At 42.4% G+C, this 10,024-nt stretch overlaps 1 protein-coding gene across 4 annotated transcripts in view; it reads left to right on the top strand.

Annotated features, from left to right (window-relative positions):
- The first annotated feature begins 9,853 nt into the window (after positions 1-9,853).
- The window catches only part of WASF3 (WASP family member 3), a 128,912-nt gene continuing 128,741 nt past the window's right edge, over positions 9,854-10,024 (top strand). For all 4 annotated transcript variants that reach the window (XM_036116970.2, XM_036116972.2, XM_036116971.2 and 1 more), the window contains exon 1: positions 9,854-10,002. The gene's annotated coding sequence lies outside the window, so the exon portion shown is untranslated. The remainder of the gene's footprint in view (positions 10,003-10,024) is intronic.

Below are 10,024 nucleotides of genomic sequence, written 5' to 3'. Positions count from 1 at the left end.
TAATGGCAGGACAGAAACTCACATTGCAAAGAGGGGAGGCTGGAGGTCCTGCTTCTCACTGCAGCCACCCTCCTGCCCTCCTCCTCAGGCTCCATGCCTCTCAAGGAGAGCTCTCCCCAAATCTTTACTGGTCGGGTCTCCAAGCTCCTATCAGTAAAATTTCTTACCAGTGAAACTTAAGGAGCACTTTGTACATTCCAAGTGCTCCTGTTTCTTCTGAGCAACTGAGTTCTTTTTATTTAATAGCTACTGTGCATCATGTTTCTTTCTTTGGGTTGGCAGCTACCTCAGAACCAAACAGAATAGTTGCTGTTCGTGATTTTAGTATTATCTCACAAATGTCCAACCCTCATGTTTCTTCTTTGATTTCCTCATTAATTTGTAATCCTGTTTTTGTTGAATATACACTGTCAGATACCTTAAATCTTCTTTGTAATAATATAGTGTGTATATAAAGTAATTAACTAAATGAATATGACTTGCCTCAGTTTACTTCCTCAGTTTCATGGTCTCATGTCTGTAAAACTCTTTCCACACTGCTCTTCTATACACACACACACACACACACACACACACACACACACACACACACCATATGCATCAGTTTCCCAGGGCTATCCAGAATTAACAGAGATACTTACCTGCCTTTCTGCTTTGCATTTGGTATCACCTCTGCCCAGAGTTGGCCCTTTGTCTATCTTACTGATTCCTACTCATTCTTTCAGAGTTTGAATCTCCTGCTCAAGTAGCCTCCTTCAGTTTCCCTCTTCTGCCTTTCCACTTAAGATACTTCTCACAACACTCACAGAACCCTCTAGAATAGTGTGTATCCTAACTGTAATAGTCTGTTTGCTTCTCTTGATCTTCTCCACTAAACTGGGAATTCCCTGGTGGCTGGGACTTTTACTTTTTTGACATTCCCATTAAGTGCAAGTAAAATGTTCTCCAGACACGTGTCCGCACGGAAATGAGTGACAAAACATAAAATAGAAATCAGTGAGAACACTTCCAGAGGTATGGGCCTTTATTTGGGTGGATTCATCTATTCTACATAGATTTGATCTAGTCATTTCATCATGCATCAATGTCAATGGATGACATTACCTTAAATCACTTGGATCCCCCTGGAGAGCAAGGTTTCACTCACTCTATTAATATCTGTCATGATAGATCATTTGGTTTGCTACACACTGACCTTGCATTCAGTTGGGTAGAGAGATGGTCCAGGTTTTCAGATTCTAAACCTTCACACAAATAGTGTTTGACTGTGCATTTCTATCTCTTCATTTATACAATACCCAGTACATTTCCTTAGCATTCACCATGCAACTCCAGATGTTTTCCTTCAAACCTACTCTTTCTCCGGTCTCCCTGGTCTGTAAAAACATCCTCCTGCTCCTCTCCCAGAAGCCTGAGACCTTGAAATAGGCTCTGACATATTAATGCTCTCCTCTTCCAGGGCACGGCCAAACCCCGCGGATCGTGCTCTAGAACATGTCCCCCGTGAGCTCTTGCTCTTCCTCTCAGTTGGCACCTTCATTGCCTGTCACGTACTGTGAGGACTTTATCTCAACTCTCTTCTGTGATCCACTGCACCTGGGCGAGAAGACTCTTCAGAAGGCCCACGCACTTTGTCCACAGTGCTGGGCCCCACCTCTGGGCACACACACCTTGTTGAACAAACTGTCCTCACAGATGCCTCACCGTCTTTGTCTGAATTCCTTACAAGACACTAGTCACCCTACAGAGTTACATCCTAATCTCTTCTTCCACCTTCTCTGCAACTTTCTTGGCATTTCCCAGTTCTGCAGCTTCTCCCAACTCTGCCATTTCACACCCCGGGAGGGGCCCTTGCCCAGACAACTCTACTTCTTCAAGTGACACCTGCCCCTCAAGCTCAACTTGGTTGGTACCTCTTCTATGCTTCCACGTGATGGATTTATTTTCCCTCTCCCTGATATTCCAGTGGGATTTAATTTAAAATTTACTTCTCTCCTAGAACCTACTACATTTTTTTCTTGACTTACATTTGTTTGTTTGTTTTTTCATTTGAAAACATGCCTGAATTTCCCTTTCCATGCTAGAGGAATTCTCCTTGATGTCAGGAAAAAACATTATACTTGGCTTGGCATCCTCCAGAACATCTTGCAACCTATGTCTCCTTTTAGGAATGCTTACTGAATATAATTAGTCCTTCGTATGTAGTAACTAAGAAAATCTGATTATCTCTTAAGGGTAGTGAGGGCTACAGGATGGGACATGGGGATCACAAAGAGGAATAAACACCCTCCTCCCCACCCCCCCACAGAATGACTCCGGCTGGGAACTAAGGTAATCAGTAAATCTGGGATTTGTTAAAGTAAAAATCCTCTGAGACCCCAGGCAAGTCATTTAACTTCCTTGTATCTTAGATAACTCATCTATCAAATATCGCATCTTCAAGGGCTTTTCCAAGGACAAACAAACTTTTAAAAAATGCCCAAAATCTGTTAAGATCTTTATATTTTATAGGAAAAGCCTTTGCATAAATAACCCCATATAAATGGGTTTGGAATGGTTAACCAGCAGAACTCCCAGGCCCCGCTGGTCAAGGGGAACCACTGATAATGAAGGCAGGTTCTTCAGGTAGCATCAATCTGGGAGTTCTTTCCTTCCTGTCAAAGCCCCGGTGGCTTATATAACTCTACCTTGCCACAGCACAGAGATAAAAGCCGTCCTGGGCAATTGCAGCAGGTAATTCTGTAGACTATGCATTGCAAGAGAGTGTTGTATGTTTGTTTCAGGAGCAAATTAGGAACAGTAATAACCCAAGCAATAAAATGAAGACTCTGTATTTTAATAACTGAATTTGGAGCAATTGCTCTTCAATTTTTGTAATAATATGAAGATAAGGTACATGTGGGTCTTAAAGTAGCAGAGGTCTCAGACAGGGATAAGCCAATCAGAGGAGGGTCTCTATGGGACCAGCACAGGGTCGTTCCCTTGACAATATCAGGCTACAGGGTTTGTTTTAAAAATTTTCCTATTGCAGTAGGTAGGTGTATCCTATACCCTACTTACCATTTGTTTAAATGTGTAGAGTGAACTTCAGCTCACTTCATACGCTCTGGTTAATTATTTCCAGGTAAACCTTCTGCGTTGTTTGTAAATTACTGATTTAAAACAGATTTCCTCAGGTGGTGAAGGAAATGGATCTAATCAATCAACAAGTGCAGTCTGGAGAGGGAGAGGGTTGAAAAAGAGGAATCATTAATGTTCTCTGAACATTGGCAATTGTACGACTACTTTTAGGCTCATTTTATATGAGGGAAACGGATGGGGGCTCAGAGATGTTAACTTCCCTTCCTAAGTAAATAGTGGATGTAGAGCGTGAAGCCTCAGTGGTTTCATTCAAGAGCTCATGCTCTTTGCATCCCATCCCTGTGCCTCCTAAGGTTCTGGGGTCCAGAGTAAGCAGACAGCAAATGGCGTCTACTTATGGCCCATGCACATCTTGCTGTAACACCTTCTGCAGCCAGGTAACTTCGGATCCAGGTGTTCTTCCTCCCCTGTCCCCCGAGCAAGGTCAGGACTGTGCGTCTATTGGATGAGGGTCAAGGAAAACGGACAAGTGTCACGTGGGGCTGGGGCAGTGTGGAAACAGGCAGCATACACAGGCCATGGTGTTTTGACCTACGTCCGCTGTCAGGCCCACCATCACTGGGGCACCTTCGTTCTTCCTGATGCTATTGTCATCAGCTTCATGACAAAAGGAAGCCTGTGGAAATTTCTGAGTCTGATGCCTTGGAGCCCTCTGTCTTTAAGTGCTGTTCGGATTGCTTGCATATTAGTTTTCCCTATGATATTATGAAAATCCATTCAACAAATATTAACTATGTGCCTAGCATGTGTTAAGAGCTAGGGGTTCAAGATGAGTAAGAGAGAGTCTCTGCCCTCTAGGAATTGCCTGCCCGGTGGGGGACAATGAGACGTGGTAGGGGAGACAGGTGGAGTGTAAGGAGAATCCAGGTGCAGGTGTGAAGACCTACACGAAGGCTCTGGAGAAGGTGGCATATGAACCGTGTTGTGAAAAGCGAGGTTCCCGGGTGAAGAAAGGCAGGAAAGGTATTCAGAGAGAAAATGTCCAGGCACGCAGGAAGAGTGGTAGGGGTGCAGGAGGCTTTGGGGAAACTAGTTGGAGCTGGGAATTATTAAGAGTTTTATTTAACTTACCTTGTAGACCCATAGGAGCCTCTGAGGGTTTTGAACAGGGGAGAGATGCAATTAGATCTGTGTTTTAACAATCACCCATGAGAGAGGCTGGGTGGCTCAGTGCGTTAAGCGTCTGCCTTCGGCTCAGGTCACGATCCCAGTATGCTGGGATCGAGCCCCACATCGGGCTCCTTGCTTGGCAGGAAGCCTGCTTCTCCATCTCCCTCTGCCTGCCACCCCCCCTGCTTGTGCTCTCTCTCTCTCTTTCTCTCTGACAAATAAATAAAGTTTAAAAAAAAAAAAATCACCCATGATATAATGCAAAGACAGACCAGAGGGGAATGGAGCCATGGGAAATGTGTTAGGAATACTTTTCCAGCACAGAAGGTGATGGTAGCACCCTCAACCTGAGTGACAGCCACGGGAAAGGCGTGGAAGGACCGACTTGACGGAAGTCATGGCTGTGAGGTCAGAATGGTGTGGACCCATCGTTCCACTGTCTCACTTAGCGATTTTCAGGGCTGTCCTGCCCACTGGAAAAACAGCTTTCCCAGGAAAGTACCACTTGAGTAACCCTGGTAAATAACAAACTTTTTTGGTGCCCTATCTGTAAAATGGGCATAACACCATATATCCCACATATATTATATTAAATATAACAAGTATAACCATATGGCAAGTAGTGAATTCTCAATTCATGTTCATTATATTCACCTTCCCATTTTTTTTCCTCGCTGAAAAATAAAGTCAATACCAATAGACTGCCCTGCTCTCATGAGATAATTGGGTTAATATTCCAAGTTAAGATAAAGTTCCTCATTTTTCCCAGGAAGATTTTATTCTTGGGAGATGTGGGTATGTAGATGTGTGTATTTATTTCACTCTAGTGTCAAGATAAAAATAGATACTCTCCTTCAAAAGGAAGCTAGACTAAGTGATGCATGTTTATAAAGATTTATGTATGGAGCTAAATTAATTCTTGAAAACTGAGGTATTTGTAGTCAGCATTTCACTTCATTCTGAGAACAAGTACAAATGAACATGTTGAAAGTGATGACAGTTATTATGCTTTTAATTTGATTTCTTACATATTCTAATTTTATTCTTTTAATCAGTAACCACTCTTGTTCGTTAGCTTCCCCAAAGTGAGACTGAACTCAGTTCCTAATACAAAACAGTTTGTAACTTTTATGTAATATGACACGCTATTAAGTAAAAAGAACAGACAATTGTTTTTTCACAAAAGACTTAGTAATGATAAAGGAGAACTTAAGCTAATCACTGAGCAGGTATCTAATTTATAGAGCATCTTGAAAAAGACACTACATCATCACTACCCGAGTCATCTGATTAAAGTAAAGATGACACTAGAACTACATTTTAACTTTGGGAATTTATCCAAGAACTTGACCAGGCAAGGGTAAAGAGGAACAAAGATGACACATTTCAAGAGGTTTTAAAAATATCGTTGGGAAGATCTTAGGAATATGCTTGAGAGCTTGTTTGGTTGTCATAATAACACTAGACTGCAGGCATTCAGTTCGCTGGTAGGTCTAGAACCGGCTGCACCTCGTGCTTCATGCACATTGTTTCACAAAAACGTAAATGATGGCTCACTCACCTTGCATCACCAGAATTCTCCTTAGCATGATGCCATACCACCAGCCTCCCTTGCCCCCAAGTTTGATTTTACTAGCTTGGCATGATACCAGTTCATGGGGATAAGGACATTCTATGTCAGACTGGACAGTTACTTACAGAAAATAAAAAGGGAAACAATGCATCTTGAGTAGTTAGACACACCTCGTCTCTGTGGTCCCATTTTATATGCTCTGCTTGTCTTTTTTTATATACTAGAACAATCAAGACATTTTTGCTCTTGGAGATACATGCTGAAGTATTTAAAGTGTCTTGGTGTCTGCAATTTGCCTTCAGTCGTTGAGTGAAAAAAGTCATGTACACAGAGAGAGACTCTGATGAAGAATGAAGAAGCAAATATGGCGGTGCATAGACATTTGGTGAATCTGGGTGAAAGGTAGATAGGAATTCATTGTACCATTCCTTCCGTGTTTCTTTACATTTGAAAATTGTTCAATATAAAAATTGGGGGAAACCCCTAAATTGAAAAAAGTATATGTGATAAACTTTTTAAGATTTAGCAATAGTTGAAGGGCAATAGAATTTGTCTGTAAATGCATTAAAGGCCCATAAATAAAATGAAGGTGGCTTCTCCAAAAAAAAAAAACCTTATTTCTTTTTTATTATGTTAACATCATTATGTTAACTATGGTTCCCTTTTTCTAATGATCAACAGACTTTATTTTTTAGTAAAGTTTTAGATTTATAGCATAATTGAGCAGATAGTACATAGTACATAGACTCACCCTACCCTCCACCCCCTACCACTCTACCCCTCGCACAGTTTCTTCTACTATTAACGACTTGCATTAGTGTGGTTATAATTAATGAACCAATATTAACACATTTTTATTAACTAAAGTCCATAGTTTACCTTAAGGTTCACTTTTGTGTTGTACATGCTATGAATTTGACAAATATATAATGCCATGTATTCACCATTATAGTATCATACAGAATAGTTCCCCTGCCCTAAAAATCCTCTGTGCTCTGACTGTCCATCACTCCCTCCCCTAACCCCTGGAAACCACTGATCTTTTTAGTCTTCATAGCTTTGCCTTTTCCAAAATCTCATAATTGGAATCTACAGACTGTAGCCTTTTTAGATTGGCTTCTTTCACTTAGTAATATACATTTAAGATTCCTCCATGTCTTTTTGTGGCCTGATAGCTCATTCTTTTTATCATTGAATAATGTCCTATCGTCTGGATGACCACAGTTTGTTTATCCATTCACCTACTGGAGGATTGGTTGCTTCCATTGTTTGGTGATTATGAGTACACATTTGTGTGCAAGCTTTTGTGTGGACATAAGTTTTCAACTCATGTGGGTAAATACCAAGGAGTGCGATTGCTAGATTGTGTGGTAAAACTATGAAAAACTGCCACATTGTGTTCCAAAGTGGCTATACCATTTTGCATTCCCATCAGCAGTGAATGAGTGTTCCTATTGCTCCACATCCTTGCCAGAATTGGATATTATTAGTTTTTTGAATTTTAGCTATTCTAGAAGATGTGTTGTGGTATTTCACTGTTGCTTTAATTTGCAATTCTTTGACATATGCTATTGAGCATATCCTTATTTGCCATCTCTATATTGCCATCCCTACCTCAGGGAGATGTTTGTTCAGATCTTTTGCTCATTTTTAAACTGGGTTGTTTGTTTTCTTATTGAGATTTGAATGCCTTTTTTTTTAAGTGGGTCATCTCATGAATAGAGTGAGGGTCCAATCACGTATTTATTTATTCCACAACTACGGCAGAAACTGCATTCCCCTTCTCCTTTACGAACAGAAACCTGACATTGTTGCAGACAAGGTCCCTGGCCTTAAATACTTAGTGTTTCAGACTCCTTTGCATTGAGTGGAGGTCGGGGGCCGGGGGTGGGGAAATGGTCAGTGTGACACAGTGTGGCCAATAAGTGCTGGTTTGGGCTTCCCAGACAAATTGTTAAAAAGGAAGACTCAGTGGGCATGCACCTCTTTGATCTTTTGCCCTTCACCCATACCCCTGACATTTTCCAGAATGTGATACAGTGCCCAGAAGGGGAGCAATCATCTTGTGAGGAGGCAAAGTCACTAGACAAGGACAGTAGAGCCAATGGATAGAAGGAATCTGAGGTACAATGACACCTTGGAGAAGTTGCAGAAGCCCAGGGCTGTCTCTAGACTTCCTGTTAAGTGATGAGAAGCACCCTTTATTTGGTAAGAATTTAGTCAAGTTTCTGTTACAGGCAACCAATTCACTCCCTGATATTTTTTAAGCAATGTTAAGTGTGAGACGCTATCTCCCTAACAAGACTATTCTGAGCATTTTTTATTTAAAGGACTGGTTCACAGAAGTACTACATTTGACGAAATTTCTGTATATTATAGACACAATGCTAAGGATGGAGTTATACTTACATGTTCAGCACTGCATTAGACATTATGGGGAGAGGAAGCAAGAGCATAAAATAAGGACCTTACCCTCATGGAACTTAGCATCTAATTAGAGATAAGACTGACCTATTTGAATCAATCGTGAACACTTCAGGACAGTAAGATTAAGGGCTAATAGTGGATGTAAACTAAGTGTAGCTGCAGTTCACATAAGGTGGGCTCACTGAGGAGGAGAGGAGCAAGGGAAATGTGATTAGCAACTCTGAAAACACACTTTGTGTATCCTACAGTTTCATATTTTTGAGCTTTAAATCAATGATCTAAATATAGACATGGAAGCTATTGCCTGGGTAAGTGAAGACAAAATGAAATGAAGGAAAGTCATTTTAATTTGTATACCAATTCAGCTTTGAATTCAGAGGAAATTTATCACTCTAGTATCAATATTTCATATACAGAACACTGTAATAATTCACTAAAATTCTATTTACCTTATTAATTGCCAGTATATTTCATGTTGACATGAAATGGAAACTAAGTATATGTTACCTTAAAATAGAGCTTTTGAAATCCTTCCTTTGGAAGTAAGGTAGGTTAATAGATTAACACAAGAGGGGCCGGGTGATTTTTCTTCTGCATTTCTGGTGTTGCAAACATTGCTAATATTGTTAGCAACTGCTATTCATTTTTCCTAGCTTGTAGTTGCTGTAACTAGATGTAACAGATGTGGACAGTTATCACACGTCTGTACAGACAAGAGCGAGACAACCTGTATTAGTTTTTCCTGGACTCTTCATTGGGATTTGAACTTTTTTTTCTGAAGTTTTTCAATATAGTGATCTTACTTGTAAATCAAAAAGAATAAAGGCACGCAAACCAAAATATAGATAACATTTCTATCTAATGTTTTTAAACTCCTTTCCTTCACGACCTAGGAGAACATACTTGGCTTTTCTTTCTTTTCTTCTCTCCCTTCCCTTTCCATTCCCTTCCCTCTCCTTTCCCTTCCCTTCCCTCTTCCATTCTTAAGTTTACGCGTGAGTCATCAAGTACCACCTGGCTGGGTTTGATTGCCACGGGGCTTAGTTTCAGTGTTATGTCATGTTTATAGGCATTGTGAATTTTCTCACATGTGGGGTGGAGGGAGACTGGATATGAGAATAGGCAGAATGCTAACGGATTTGAGAAGGGCATAAACCAACAGATGATGATGGCTATGATCCTCTCAAGGTTGCCCGAACCCTTAACCTGGCAGGACCTCTGACTACCTACAGGTAGATGGACGTTTTTGCAGGGGCCCTCAAAACCCAGGTAAGGTTAGGGTACTGCAGTGGGTACATCGTCAGCAAAGGTGATGGAAGGGCCCCTTAACGATAAACTCGGCCCAAAGTATCCCCACCTCTCCACTCTACAGGCACTCGGGCCAAAGCCTCATCCGGATTCGGGGGCGGAGGACCGATCGTGAGAGCCACCTCCTCCGCAATCCCCCGCCCCTCGGCGCCGACGCTCCGCGCTTCTTCCGTTTCCCCATTGGCTGAGGCGCTCGCCAATCCTGGCGAAGCGGCTTGGTGAGAAGCCTCTGGTTGGTGGAGCCGGCGCTGAGCCCCCCTCCTGCTCCGGCCAGGCCCCCAGCCGAGAGGGGGCGTGGCCGCGGCCGTGGCCGGGCCGGAGGCGGCGTCGCTGGCGCCGCTGCGTGCGGTGTGGTGCGGGGCGGGGGCGCCAGGCGACCGCGGCTCGGCGGGACCATGGAGCTCGGAGCGCAGCCCCGGCGCCGGCGGCGGAATCGGGGACCGGTGAGTGCGGGCTGCGGCCGGC

Source organism: Halichoerus grypus, chromosome 4 (assembly GCF_964656455.1).
Source record: "Halichoerus grypus chromosome 4, mHalGry1.hap1.1, whole genome shotgun sequence".
NCBI classification, from domain to species: Eukaryota; Metazoa; Chordata; class Mammalia; order Carnivora; family Phocidae; genus Halichoerus; species Halichoerus grypus.
This window is presented reverse-complemented; position numbering and strand designations above follow the sequence as displayed.